This window comes from Ambystoma mexicanum, chromosome 2q (genome assembly GCF_040938575.1).
Source record: "Ambystoma mexicanum isolate Mex_15411 chromosome 2q, UKY_AmexF1_1, whole genome shotgun sequence".
Lineage (NCBI taxonomy): Eukaryota > Metazoa > Chordata > Amphibia > Caudata > Ambystomatidae > Ambystoma > Ambystoma mexicanum.
Genome location: NC_090924.1, coordinates 1,473,015,062 through 1,473,030,445, shown reverse-complemented (window position 1 = coordinate 1,473,030,445; position 15,384 = coordinate 1,473,015,062). Strand labels below are relative to the sequence as shown.

The window sequence follows — 15,384 nt, the reverse complement described above, 5'->3', positions numbered from 1 at the left end:
AGACTTTGCCGGGGCTTGAGGGTAATAAATTAGGGGGCGATTCGCAAAAGTCAGACATATGTGGATTCCCACAGGTGTCTACTTTTCGGAAATGCTTGGAGTTCCCTGTTTTCCTTGGTTGCTGTGACACCTTAGACCCAAATCTGTAGGTTGTCTACAAGAGCAAATTCCTGCCAAATCTGCTCTGCCGACACACTTGGGGTTACCAGTGGTTTAGCCTTTTCTCTTTGCACCCAGATAGGTACACCCACATATGTGAGGTATCGTTTTCATCGGGATGCCTGTGGCAATATTTTCACCACATTTCGGACTTTGCAAAGCAAGTAGAATTAGTTACATAATTAGTTACCATACAGTCAACATAAATCGGCGGACAACAGTTTGCCATACTGGTCAAGCATTTCGGGAAACAGTTATAATGGTTACAATTGATTGAATAGCCATGTTTTGATGAGTTTCTTAAAGCGCAGGTGGGCAGGCTAATTTCTAATGTGCAGAGCAAATGAGTACATGCATCCTCCTATGGGTTAATCTAACATACGGCTATATTTCTACATTTCGGAAGTATATAGGAGTATACTCTAAAGTTAACACGCATCCTTCTATGGGTTAATATAAACATACTGCTATATTTCTACATTTCGGAAGTATATAGGAGTATACTCTAAAGTTAACACGCATCCTTCTATGGGTTAATCTAAACATTCTGCTATATTTACACATTTCTTTTTCAGCACAGTCCCATCTGTGAAAAACATTCACTTGCTGGTGCCAAACACACGAAGATCTAAAGCAAGATGTGATGAACAGAAGATCATGCAGAAACCCGCAGCTCATTGCCAGATAATCCAACAGGGAATTCGGCAGCAAAGGCAGAGAACCGGTTTATTTATGAGAGCAGCATATTTCCTCATCGAAAACAGGTGGCTTATGAGCATAGAAAGGTCAAGGTTTTTATACAGCTTTACAAAATAAACCTCTTGTGAAAAATGTTATTATGACACATTTACCCTGTTCCATTACCAGGGCATCCCTACAATCATTGTGTACACACACACACACACACACACACAAACACACACACACGCCCAACACACACACACACTTACACCTTCCAAAGACTTAATCTTTTACACCACCACAGAGAATACAGTGTCACAAACCTTTTTAATATGATCCCCTATAGCCCCACCTGAGAGGTGAACAGTTGCAGCTAGTTTTCTCCACCCTCTGAGACTAATGCACAAGCAATACCTTGATGATATAATCATGGGAAGCCCCACATGGGAGGATCTCTACAACAGAAGCAAGTAGTTTACTCCATATTCTGAGAGCCGGTTTCATAGCCCATCCCACCAAGTGCATCATGACATCATCTGTGACATCATTGAGCTTCCAAATTTAGTTGATCAAACCTTGATTCACAAAGTGTGCCAGAGCCGGAGCAACAGAAAGATCTCTCGTGTTCCAGTGACATTTATTCCTAATTGAAGACCTGTCTAAAGAGTATACATTTGAGTTGCTTTTTGAAGAGTGACTACTTTGCTTGTGGGCTCTGTGTTGGATGGAGAGTATTAGGGAATGGTGGGCTTTGACCTTGGATGCACCTGCCTCTCTTCCTTTGCTGCCTGGATGATAGCTACAGTGTCTCATGTGAGTGACAGATCCATGTCTCATGGAAAATATGCAGTGTAAGACAAGCTTCTCGTATAATCTGTTTGTTAGAGAGGGTTTCAAATTCCCTTTTCAAATGCCGAAGGAGTACATGGAAGGTGTGTAAGGTAACAATAACTTGCTGGTAAAGTAGCTCTATACTAAAAGCTTGCCTTAGATATTTGTGTTCAGCCTGCAAGACACAGATCCAGGCACGGTCAAGTCAGGTGTTCGTACTTTGTGGTTGATATATTGAGTACTGTATAAATCCATAACTCCTATTGATAAAGCTCTTAGAATCAGGATGGATCTAGAAAGAAGTGAGGGAAAAGACTGCTATTATTAGGTGCAGGTTGGATTAGTAGCTGCAACTCAATTTCTTAGGAAGGACATTTCAGATATTTCAAGGAGCCTTTGAGGGGCAATGTGCCGATCCTTAGGCCCCTGTGTAATCCATTTGCATATAGATCATGACTGGATTCTCATGGGGTGTGAGGGCATTACAATGAGTGTACGACATCTGTAAGGCTTGCGGTGGCATTCCCAAAGGTCATACAAATTGAAGGTTACGGAAGATCCTTTTGAGTCTCAAAAGAACAATTGCAAGGTGCATGGAGCACTTGTGTCCCACAGGACAATGCCACGATTATCTTAAGAAATTCACAGATATTATCTTGGATTTCAAGAGTCATGGGTGACTGGCACTTGAAACCGCTGCTAATAACTGGGAATTGGCTCATGTATTATTTCCTGTAAAGTCTGCTTTGCTACGTTCAGAAAATATGCAAGCCTATAACATTGATGGCAACAACGAGTCTTGAATCCCTATGGATTCCACCTGTCCTTCCACCTGTTAGAACCATGTGGAATCCATTAGTTTAGTGGCAATGCCAAATGCTGTGCTTGTACATGGCCGCCAGCATTACCTCTTCTCTTGCATTACAAGTGTAAAAAGACACTAGAACTCAGGATGGTGCAAATTACTGTGCCTTTTTCTCAACGCATGCACAAAACAATACAAAATTCATGCAAAGTTCATGCAAGTGTTAGGAGCTGTTGTCGATCTAGCTAATTAAGTTGTCATTTGGAATAACCCTGTTCATTTACCAATGAGCTGGCTGTTAAAAAATAACTAAAGAAATCAAATATGTAATGAAAAAGGAACCTCGTCGAATGATGCTCTGTTCTAAATAGGGTGCTTGGTCAAATTAATTAGCTGGGTCATATCATAAAGTACTCCCAGAGGTCTCAAGTCTTTGTGCGTTTCCCCATTAGGTACTGTTTGGTGTTCCGCTCAGGCCTCAGGATAATAACGTAGCATTTGGGGATGAAGATACAGCCCAGGAGCCCAGGACTGGAACTGAGGATGGCAAATATCTCCATGGCCACCATGTACCTACCCTTGGTATTCATGTACGCTGGGATGAAAGCGATCCAGACACTGCAGAACACCAGCATGCTGAAGGTGATAAGCTGGGCCTCGTTAAAACTATCTGGTAACTTTCTTGCAATGGAGGCAACAACAAAGCTCAGAAGAGCCAAAAATCCCATATAATCAACCACAGAATAGAACCCAATGACAGAGCCTTCATTGCACTGTAAGATCATCTTCCCAGTCTCTGATGTGGTGCCAATATCAGGGAACGGTGCTGAGTGAACGAGCCACATGGTGCAGATCAACACCTGCACCAGCGTGCAGAGAAGCAGCAGACAGCTCGACACTCGGGTGCCCACCCACTTCCTGAATATGCTGCCGGGTTTTGTGGCTTTAAAGGCGATGATGAGGGTGATGGTCTTTCCAAGAACAGTAGATACAGCAATTGTAAATATTATGCCAAAGCAGGTTTGTTGGAGAAGACAGGATGTCTTTGAAGGGCGACCCATAAACAGAAGAGAGCAGAGGAAGCACAGCATGAGGGAGAGGAGGAGAGTGTAGCTGAGATTCCGGTTATTGGCTTTAACAAGAGGGGTCTTGCGGTACTTAATAAAGATTCCCAGCACACCAGCAGTGAGGATGAAGAAGAAACTTGCAATGGAAGATAAGACCACACCCAGTGGATCTTCGTAGGCCAGAAACTCTGTGATCCGTGGAATACAGGCATCTCATCTCTCATTGGACCACTGGTCTCGTGGGCACGGTATGCAGTTTGCCATATCTACATAGAAAATAATACAGTTCAGTGTCACGCAAGCTTATTACAATAAAGAGTAAGGTAAACAGGAAGAGAACAAGTGATGAAATAGAAAAAATGAAGATGTTCTGTGACAGTCTGTCAAGAAACTGTTGACCTCTGAAATATTTAGCCTTGGCATCTATTCAGTAATTAAATATGTCTACATAGAAAGTGCCTGGTTCCAGCATGCTCAGAGCCACATGGAAAACCCTTTGATGAGCAGTTTTAAAGTGTGCCCCGACTTTACCTAAACACAGTTCTGTGTGGAGATTCCCCCCACCTGGGCAACCTGTAAAATAAAGATATAGCACAAGCCCAGTCCATATATTGCTCAATAGTCTTATTTCCTCCTATAATGTTTTTACCCCTTCAATGTACCTGGTGGAGCAGAGTTCTTCAAAGAAGCATCGATGGATCCTTCTTGAGTGACCCCCTTTTAAGCTGCAGTCACGGATCATAGAAAGGCGTCGAAGAAAGTTCGAGGGTGCTGAGACCACGGCGTCGATCCAGGTGGTGCTCGTAGGCTGAGGATGAGATGTGCGGGGCACGTCAGCGTTTGATAGTTTTGGACCGCAAAGAGTTTCAGAAGAACTGTGGCTCAGCAAGGGCGTCGAGTCGTCGAAGTCTTTGTGGCCTTCAGGTGGCAGGAAACCCACCAGCGGATTCTCCTCGGCGCGTCCGCGGCCTTGACTCTCTCCGGCAGGATAAAGCGGTCGTTGGTGCGGACAAAGGAGTCCTTCGATTCAAATGTTCTTATTTAAAGGAGCGGATGGCTCGGTCGTCGGCAGCACGGCATCAAACTGTCCCCTCTTCTGGGGCAACACAACTTCGAAAGGCTTCCAGCGGTTACACAAACCTGCGAACCCTGGTCGGCGGCAATGGGCTTCGACGGCGGCGAAGTCTGGGTGCTTCACTTCGATCTCCTCAGCGGTCCCATCTCCGGGAGGCAGCCTTTCGAGGGTCTGGCTCCCAGGGAGCTTCGGCGAAGGTCAGCAGTGCTCGATGGTCCCTCGGAGCACCAGAAGAGGGCGCCTTACCAGGTCCCCTCTTGGATCAGTCTTCGAAAAATTCGGCAGCTTTCAGATCAGGTCGAAGCAAATGCAACAGCAAGTCTTCTTCTTCAAGCTGGGCGTCGAAGATCAGCAGTTCCAGTTACTCTTCAAGTGTAGACACAGCTTCTGAACAATTTCCAGTAGTAAGAGGTCCCCAGATATACTATCCTGTCACTCATCCACACTGCTGGGTCACACTCAATCATACAGAAGGGCATTCATGCAGTCAGTCAGCCAATCAGGCACACAGTGCATTCAGGCCATCCTCCTCCCTCTCAGACACTCACAACAAGGAATGTGGATTGGGACAAGTACCCAGCCATTCAACACTACACACTGCATTCAGGCCAGTTTTGGGCAGGGCTGTCTCAGTCTTTGTCTCTCATACCAGAAACCAGACAGCCACAACAAGAAGTGCATATTCGTCACACACTCCATTCACCCAGGTCCCACCCACAGGGTGTACCCACAACATACAGTCACTGGGAAGGCTCCAACCAGTCTGGAATGGACTCCACAACAATACCATATATGGAACTTCCACCCAACAGCCAGTCAGGGGGAAGGGACAGAGTCAGGGCTTCCCAGGACTTTGGGAAAACAAGGTAACAGGCAATAGAAACAAGAGGCCACAGAGGCATTCTTATTTTCTATCAACTGATTCCAATGGCAGGGCATGGGTATCCCAAAATGGAGGATATTCAGAGCACCTGTCAAGTTCAGCATGGAGCTGCCACCAGCCCATACCCTGCTCTTTGGGCCACCCACAGGTGCCCAAAGACATACACTAGGGACACCGTGTTGTACCCCCACCCATGGGTGCCATAAGGGTATCCCATGGGTCTGTGCACCAAACCAAAAACAGCAAGAGCTGCACTGCCAGGAGTCCCACATGGACTCCTGGGCAGAAAACAATAAAGAACACAAATGAAAAAGGACTACAGGGCAAGAACAGGGAGGCCCTGTCCCTCCAATGCATTTCCAGCATCACAGCGTGTGTTATGAAGAAACAATATGTCAAATAGACTAATACTTTAACCCATGTTCTAACTCCAGTCGCATACACACAATAGTTTCTACATGACAAAATACGAAGGTTCCTAATGTATTTGACAATGTGGCCTGAATTGGGACCCCCACATGTGATTGAATTTACGGGGGAGACTGTGGAGAGGCCACCCTAGAAACTGCACAGCACTTGCTTACTAAGGGGAGGCTGTGGAGGGGCCACCATAGAAACTGCACATCACTGCTTACGCAGGTGAGGCTGTGGAGAGTCCAACCTAGAAACTGCAGAGCACTTGCATACTCAGGGGAGGCTGTGGAGAGTCCAACCTATAAAACTGCAGATCACTTGCGTACTCAGGGGAGGCTGTGGAGAGTCCACCCTAGAAACTGCACAGAACTTACTTACTCAGGTGAGGCTGTGGAGAGTCCATCATAGAAACTGCACAGCACTTGCATACTCGGGGCCTGTAGAGATGTCACCCTAGAAACTGCACAGCACTTGCTTACTCCGGAGAGGCGGTGGAGAGTCCAACCTAGAAACTGCACAGCACTTGCTTACTCGGGGCCTGTAGAGATGTCACCCTAGAAACTGCACAGCACTTGCTTACTCCGGAGAGGCGGTGGAGAGTCCAACCTAGAAACTGCACAGCACTTGCTTACTCCGGGGAGGCGGTGGAGAGTCCAACCTAGAAACTGCACAGCACTTGCTTTCTCAGTGGAGGCTGTGGAGAGGCCACCCTAGAAACTGCCCAGCACGTGAGCACTCAATGTCCCAATGTGTCTTTGCTCAACTAACACATATGATAAGATTTTGTAAATGTTCTTAAAAATTGAAAAAAGTAGATTTATTTCGGCTAAATTTCAATACAAAAACCACATATGATATTCAGTGACGTTATTCTGACATTTTCCCTAGTGAAGACTTGAGATAATAAAGAAAAGAATGCCTCATCTTCTCACACTGGGCTCAAAATGCCTTTCCCCGGATGTAAAAAAACATTAATTATGTTTCTATATTTTGCTATGTTTTTTGAATATAAAAATATAAACACGAAACCATGCTTTGATGTTGGGTTGAATTATCATTATGTTGACATTCTTTCTGTTTAGATTGTTGAAATCCTTCTTTCCCTTCTTTGTCAGAATATTTGCATTGTACCTTGATGACGTGTAAAGTTTTATATGTAACTAATCACAGCAATAACAAAGAGAAGTAAAGAAACAATGGGCCTCATTCCGAGTACGGAGGTAGTAATGGCGCTATTTGCGCCATGACTACCTCCCATACCAGGTCGGGGTCTGACCTGGTTCAATGGGGACTTACCGGTCCATTCCGACCCTGGAGGGACCGGTAAGTCCCCATTGAAAAATCCATTCCCATTTGAGCCCCCATAGGGCTCAATGGGAATGGGGAAGTAGCTAATAATGGTACCGCAAATTGCATTGCTATTAGCTCTCTGGTCCCTTAGCTGCTCCCGCTAAGGGCGCCTGGTAAAACCAGGCTCCCATTGCGGGACCTGCTAAGGGACCTCGGAACAGGGTGCAAAGGAATACCGGCACCGATGTCCTTAACGGTGCCCGGTATCCCTTTGCGCCCACTTCGGAATGAGGCCCAATGTCATAGAGAGACTTCCATGTAAAACTTTACTATCAGTTCATTTGGAATTCTACACCCCAAAGTAAGTAATGCCCTATGTCTTCATGCACGTGACACTGTTGTCTCTGTACCCCAAGGCTAGTAGTGCATTATTTTTTTTTATTTTATTTATTTTTTTATTGATTTTAAAATGCTCAAGTTCTGGTTTTCCAAGGTCGATGTGTTGTAAAAATTGCGTTACTGTAATTGTTTCTCTTGTCCTCCCCCCCCCATTAGGCGCTTCCACCAATCCTGTTCTTCATAGGAATTCAGATCCTCAAACAGATGGAGCATATGAATGTTTCTTTCCTTCATAAGGCCCTTACAGTTCAGGAGGAGGTGTCTTAGTGTTTCCTTAAAATCTGGTTTCTCACAGAATCTACATCCGCTTGTGGTTGTCATTCCTCTGATCGACCTCACGTTGTTAGTTGTCAGAATATTGAGTCATGCTCTCATGAAATTTTGTTGATGTCTGTTTTGGAAAATCTTCAGATATGATCTTGTGTCATTTAGCTTTCTGCTTATCAATGCTATGTGTGCTGCAAGTTTGTATGATATCGCTTTGTCTTGTGTCTTTATCCAATCTAAAGTTTCCAGTCTTGTGATCACTTTTGTTGGATTATTCATTAGATAAATTTCCGAGGGTCCTATTTTCTCCAGTGCTGATGTTATTTTCTAACATCAGACCTTTAGGGTTTTAGAGTCTGTGTCAAAAATAAATGTCTTTGTGAATAATACCAAAGATGTTAGAGCGCTCAGGGTTAATCACTAAACTCGACTAACCACATGACCATTCTAGCCCTCAACGCTCACGCCAGAAAAGGGCCCAGCACACCTCTTGGAGAACAAGGTTTAGTTCCACAAAAATAAAGGTATTCCAGCAAAAAGCTCTGCTACCACAGAACATTCTGGAAAAAATCAGCAGGAACAACACATTAAAAAGGCACACAGTGTCATCAGTGATGTAAGTTACATAAGTTACAAATCCGAATGGCTGGTTGGTGCATAGGTTACCTGCTCCATAAGGGATGCCAGGCCATTGGTCCCAGCCCCTTCTGTCCATCTTCATTCACGTGGGCTCCTCCTTGCACGTCATCAGGCAGAAAGCTGCAGTTAATTTCTCATTATATGAAGAAAAAAATGCATTCAATATTTCTAACCTAATGTGCAACTGGTACTGCAGATGAGGGCTAAGAGGATGCTTCGAGGTCACTGCAACTAACAAACCCCAACTCACTTCCAGATAAGTCAGAACCCTTCCAAAGCTCCCCACCCTCATTTTAGGCGTGTTGTTTCCCCCTCCCGGCACCTCACAGCACAAATCACATGACTTAATGGTGAAGACAGCCTGTCCCGGTTTATCATTTTTCCTGATTGATTGGGGGTCTAACAGCTTTATGTTCGGTGGTCTGGGATAGGCTGGTACCTTGGAATGCTGGGGTCTTGGGACAGGGGAATCTGGGAGCTATTACTATTACTTCTCCTTCTCATGTGAATGCCCCCTTTTGGCCTTGCAGGGAGCATTCCTCCTAGGATACGATTGATGGCAACATCAGACAATGAAATGTTTAGGCACCTCTGCGGCTCTGGCCTTGATGAATGGAGCACATGATACAATCTATTCCTGCATGCATACGCTTATCTCTATGTTCGTTTCCTGGCCTTGTGATGCTGGTTGCAGTGCAGAGTTAGGCCTCAAATTCAATATGGATGCTATTATCTAGGATGACATTTGTTTACCAGTTTAACCTAAAATCTCCCTATCGACATCCATGTACCCTCCCCGAAACCCTACAACACACTTCAAGGGCTCAGCCTCATCTGAAACTGCTTGGGGGTCTGAGACGATCATCCCCACTACCCAACATTCCCCCCTTTAATTAATGGCACATTAACACACTCCCAGATTAGCCTTTCCTTTTCCCTCTTAATTATTCTTTCCCTTTCCAATGTCTCAGCTTCCAAATATGGTGGTGACCCTTCCTTTGGTACCCATGCTCGACACGCAGACCATATAATTTCCGCTGCTAGTGCCTATTGCTCGGGGGTACATGTCATATATATATATACACCCTACATCCCCTGCTAGGTTTACTCTGTGTTCTATGTAATTCTCCCGGTGACGGGAGAATTGTGGTGGTGCCTGGGGGTTGAAGGCGTTGCTCTATTGCAACCATGTGTGGCTTGACAGGGTCATCTGTTTGGACTGCACTATCCTTTGTACAGTCAGGCTCACCCTCTACCCCAATTGAGACCATCTAGGCACTGCTTTCGCACATCACTGGATCCCCAGCTGGCAGGTGCAGAAGATCACCAACACAAACACCATCACAACAATCAGTAGCTTCCCATCGCTCCCATTCAGGAAGGTGGCCAAGAAAATAGGCTGTTGAAACTGTCATTCTTTTGTATGTCGGCTTCTGTTTGCATTTGGGCACCAAGAGTGTTAGGGAGATTTCTCACACAAGTGCTTAATTCCCTCTACCTTAGAGCCCTCCAGCTCTTTTGCTATATTTTGGGGCTTTGAACGTTTCATTTTCAATCTCTTTTACTTTTGTGTTCTTTGGTTATTGAGTTTTAAAACAACACCAGTGGCATCATCTTTTTATGTGTGTCACACTGCACGTTCAGTGCAGTGGCACAGGGGTGTCTTTCACACTCCCCAAGGTTTAAAAACATTCTCTGCGACTGACTACCATCTCCCAGAGCATGTAAAGTTAAATTGGCTTTATTAGTCTTTTTAAATGTACTGACCCAGCACACAGTATCTTCCCATAGAGTGCTGGAGGGGTTGTCTAGCATCCCCTGATTCAAAACACTCATGTAACATTAAAAAGTTAGCTTTTCCTCTTTTAAATGGCTGGTGGCAGTGGTTTAGATCAACTACTGTGATTATTTGCGACCGCTAACAACGGTAGCTCAAAATCAAGTGTAGCCATGTTTTTCAATATTGCACCCCAGACATATCTGTAAGAACAGACTCCGGTAAACTTTTTGGGCTATTTTTTTTAGGAAAAGTACTCCTTGTGTTTAACTCTGCGCGCCAAACCAGGTTTGGTCCCTTTGTTCGAACCCTTTAGTGGGCTTCTGTGCTGAAGCCCTCCTCTGGTGCCAGAGTGTCTGGGGTGGACAGGATGTGAGGGAGGTGGGCAAAACTCCCTGTGCTTAGTCTCCTAGGAGACCTGAATGCACTCTGTTGTGATTGGCTGGCTGACTGTCCGGCAACTGTTTAAAAGCAGGCCACTGGGACTTGGAAAGCAGAGTCAACCACTGGAACGAAAGAACCGAAGACAAGCTGAAGGAAGACGACTGCTGCAACTCCTGGACGACTGGTTGAGCCCTGCTGCAGGTCCATATTATCAGACACTCTAATTGACAGAGATGCCCTTCAAGGTTAACTTCTTCCCTTAAGTTTGGTGGGAACAACCAACTCGTAAGCTACCTGGACACCGTCCCTAACTGGTCGAATTTTCAGCAGAGTGCTGCTTGAAAACTGGAAAGCCAGTGGGAAGGAAACTAGTTTGTGGTCTTTAAGGCACTCACACCTTAAAGCAAACTCTTGCTACAGCTTTGGCCTCATCCCTGGGCAGTGCAGGAACCTCCCAACATCCTCCTTATTGTCCCCACGTCTGAAGCTCAGGAACTGCGCGACCTGCTCGGACCTGCCAGGAACAACTGCCTCTGCTACAGCTGTCTTCGTTAAAAAAGGTACTGTGCAAAGGCAGTCCAGAAATATTTTTGGCCATCGAGAAAGTGCATGAAACTTTCCTCAACTTCGAAGGTTTGTCTTTCGGTAAACATTCGTCAAACTTTTCACCTAGCCAAATTCTTCTTATCTCTGTGGCAAAGACTTAACCGTTATATACCAGAACTGTTCTATCATAGACAAAAGACTCTGAACCATTGACTTTGGGCCAGGCCTGTTGAGAATAATTGGTGGTGGTGGTTGTATGTAACTGAAACCCTTTGCCCTGCCTATGAATGTATTTGTGCTGTCTATTCTTATAACCTTGTCTTTTCATCCCCTTTATAAGTATCTGAAGTGCCATTTTGCTCCCACTTCATTTTGGAGCTAAACTTGTTCATTTACGTGCCCGTTGGATTTTTGTGGTTTATTAGTGTGTGATATTGACCTGCTTGTTCTAGTGTAATGTTTTTGAACTAAATGTGTAAATAAATGTATATTCTTTTACCAAGAAACCTTGAGTGAGAGTATATTTAAATCTCCGTATTTGTTGGTCCTTTGTGTAACTTGTTCTACTGCTCACTTAAACTCTTGAGATACGTCTGGCTGCTCAGCCATTGCTACCAATTTACTGTGTAGTACAGGCTTTTACCAAAGGTGAAATTGTGCTTACACTAATAGTCTTAATTGCATGTAGTGGTCCCAAAGGATACTTCAGGTGATTCTGCCTAACACTGGTGTACAGCGGTGGGATAAAGTATACTTGTTACATTTAGAGTGCTACTTTTACTCTTGTTCAAATAATCCTCCCAAGGCAAAGCAACACTAGTAAAGCAATTGTTTTATCATGTCTGATATGGAAAGCTACCGACAGGATTCCCTAGTGACTTTAACTGTTGATCAATTGAGAGATATGTGTAAAACTAGGAATCTCACTGTAAAAGGCAAAGAAGTTAAATTGATAGAAAAGTTGTCAGACTACCAAAGTCTGAGGAGTGGGTCTGAATCCCCCACACCTGCAGCAAATGTGGAAAATGGTGATGAGGATGATAATGTTTCTGAGAGTAACTCAAATGTTATGGAAGAGTTAGATGAGGAAGAAGAGTCTTCAAATGCAGGCACTGATTTACCTCTATCTGCTCATAGGCCTCAACCTCTGACCACAGGGACCCAACCAGGTTCCACATTAAGTCCTGAATTAGTCTCACTTGAAAAGATTAGATTGTAGTTAGAATTTAAAAGGATCCAAGCTCAAACTGATAGCCAACATCAAGAGGTTAGACTTAGATAAATGGAATTGAACCATGAATTAGAAATGAAAAAGTTGTCTATTGAAACTGGTTCACTCCCAGAGTCCTCTAGGACTTCCAGTCCTAAGAGGCCTTGCATGCCCAAAGATGCAGTAAATATGTATGAGCGTAAGCTTGATATTTTGGTTTGCTTGGCTGCTTCAATATAACCATGGGATTCAAGACATAACAGGGAATCAGTTGATTCCCTGGCTTTTTTCTAGGCTTTCCCCGGTTGCTGTAATGGAGTTGGGGGAGGTGGATAAAAAGGATTATGAGTGTGTGAAACTAGCATTAATAGATAGATTTGGGAAGACCCCTTCCCTGTACCTTAAGAGGTTTAAGACCCTCAAAAAGCATGATGGTACCCCTTGGGCTACCTGGGTGTGTGCATGTTTGAAAAATGTAGATGGTTGGGTTAAGGGTTACAGAGTGAACACTTATGAAGGTATGAGGAATCTGTTCATGTTGGAAACTATTTTTGATGCCTGCTCTCCTGAGCTGAGACAGCACTTGGCTGACTCTAAGGAATTAGATCCAAAAAAGTTTGCCGAGCAGCTGACTCATGGGTAGCCAACCCGGCCACTCATAAGGATTCTGAGGCAACTCCCAAAAAGGATGGGGGGAAGCAGCACAAAAGTGAGACTACAGACTTTAAATCCATCCAACCAGAAGAGGCCCCCAAACATAACCAGGGTAAGCCCCATGGTAAACCAAATAGGGCTAGTGAATCCTCTGGTGCCCAACCAGAGGGAGGCCAGCAGAAAACCCCATTCCAGAGAGCATTTGGTAAATGCTATGTTTGTGGGTCAATTGACCATGTGAATGGAGATCCCAGATGCAAGGTTAAACCTGTAGGGATCAGCACTGCCTCCTTAGCCTTCTCCCCAGAGGAAGAAGTACAAATGGCTAGTGCCCACTTTCGCTATTTGCTGAAGCACCCTTGGGTCTTCAGGCAACTGTAACCTTAGAGTCCATGGGTCTGGGTAAGAAACAGAATATGGATGTGTATGACTCCATTCCAGAAAACTCTAGAGGGTATTATATGGACAGTGTTCTTGTCAATGGCCAGGAAACTCCTGCCAGGAGAGACACTGGGTCCAGCAGAATAGTAGTGGATGAAAGCTTTTTCAAGCCTGAGGATGTTGCTAAGGCACCCAAAGGTCCCACTATATTCTCTGGGAGCCAGAGAATATAGTGGGACCAATTCTGTTGGTTCCAAATCCAGTTGGTTCCAATTCTGCCAGCTCCCATTCAGTGTAATATTATGACAGTGAGGATTCCTGTCAGTGTCCAGAATGAGGTGCCTGGGAGATTCCTGTTGGGGAATGATTTAAAAACTCTAGGAGTAGTATCCAGTACTCCCAGTGAAAGAAAACAGAAGCAACCCAAATTGGCTAGAGAGGCAACCTTAAGAGACCACTCTGAGCCCGTAAGAACCTCTAGAGAGACCACCACTATAAGCCCTTGTGTTAGTAAGTTGACCTCTAACCCAGGCAAATCTGAGGCTAGTATAGTAGGGAAATGGGAGCCCCAACCAAGCTCTATCATTGCCCATGCAATTGTAAAGTCCTTGACCCCCCTGCTTCTAGGGAAGAGGTGGATAGACAAATTGGACCCCTCGCTAGGCCTGTGAGAACTGGTAATTCTCAAAGCTGGTGGAAAACCAGGAACATTAGGTCTAAGGCTGTTGTAACTTCTACTGAAGACCCCAGTGAAAATCCTAATGTTAGGAGAGAAACTTCTAAAATAGGTAAGGTCAGATCTCAGAGGAAGTGGCAGCATGTACCTTGCTTGACCACAGTCCCTCCAGCCAAGATACCTGAGAACCATCCTGCTCTTGTGAGAGAGGTGGTGAGGAACCATGGAGGCCCCTCTAGATCTAAGGGATTCCTTTCCAAGGACCTCTTGAAAAGCCTCTTGTAGGTTCAGAGGTTGTCATAACTTCTGAGGGCCTGTTAGATCAGATCACCTATACATTAAAAAAGAGAGATGTACCACAACAGGTTTGTAGGTCAAATAGTTTACAAATGAAAACCACTGATAACATGTTTCATATCGAGTGTTACAAAAGGTTGCTGGTGTACTCAGCAGGCCATTTAACTGACTTGCACAGGAGATCCATCCTGGTGGGGATTAGATCCTCCTCTCCCTTAGTCTGGGGGGGCGAGTGTTAGGGAGATTTCTCCCATATGTGCTTAATTCCCTCTACCTTAGAGCCCTCCAGCTCTTTTGCTATATTTTGGGGCTTTGAATGTTTCATTTTCAATGTGTTTTACTCGTGTGTTCTTTGGTTATAGAGTTTTAAAACAACTCTGGTGGCATCATCTTTTCATTTGTGTCAAACAGCACCTTCAGTGCAGTGGCACAGGGGTGTCTTTCAGACTCCCAAGGTTGAAATACCTTCTCTGGGAGTGACTACCATCTCCCAGAACATATAAAGTTAAATTGGCTTTGCTAGTCTTTTTAAATTTACTGACCCAGCACACACCATTTTCCCATAGAGTGCTGGAGGGGTTGCCTAGATTCCGCTGAGTCAAAACACTCATGTAACAGTAAAATGTTACCTTTTCCTCTTTTAAATGGCAGGTAGCTAACAACAGTAGCTCAAAATCAAGGGTAGCCATGTTTTTCAATATGGCGCCCCAGACCTATCGGTAAAAACTTTGGTCAAATTGTTTTCGCCATTTCTTTAAGAAATAGTCCTTCTTGTGTTTAACTCTGCGCGCCAAACCAGGTTTGGTCCCTTTGTTCATGCCCTTTGGAGGGCTTCAGTGATGAAGCCCTCCTCTGGTGGCAGAGTGTCTGGGGTGGACAGGATGTGAGGGAGGTTCCCGAAACTCCCCGTGCTTAGTCTCCTAGAACACCTGAAAACACTCTGGTGTGA

General features: G+C 44.8%; 1 pseudogene; it reads right to left on the bottom strand.

The window, feature by feature from the left end:
* Positions 1-2,901: 2,901 nt before the first annotated feature.
* Positions 2,902-15,384, bottom strand: part of LOC138568902 (vomeronasal type-2 receptor 26-like) — a 126,649-nt pseudogene continuing 114,166 nt past the window's right edge.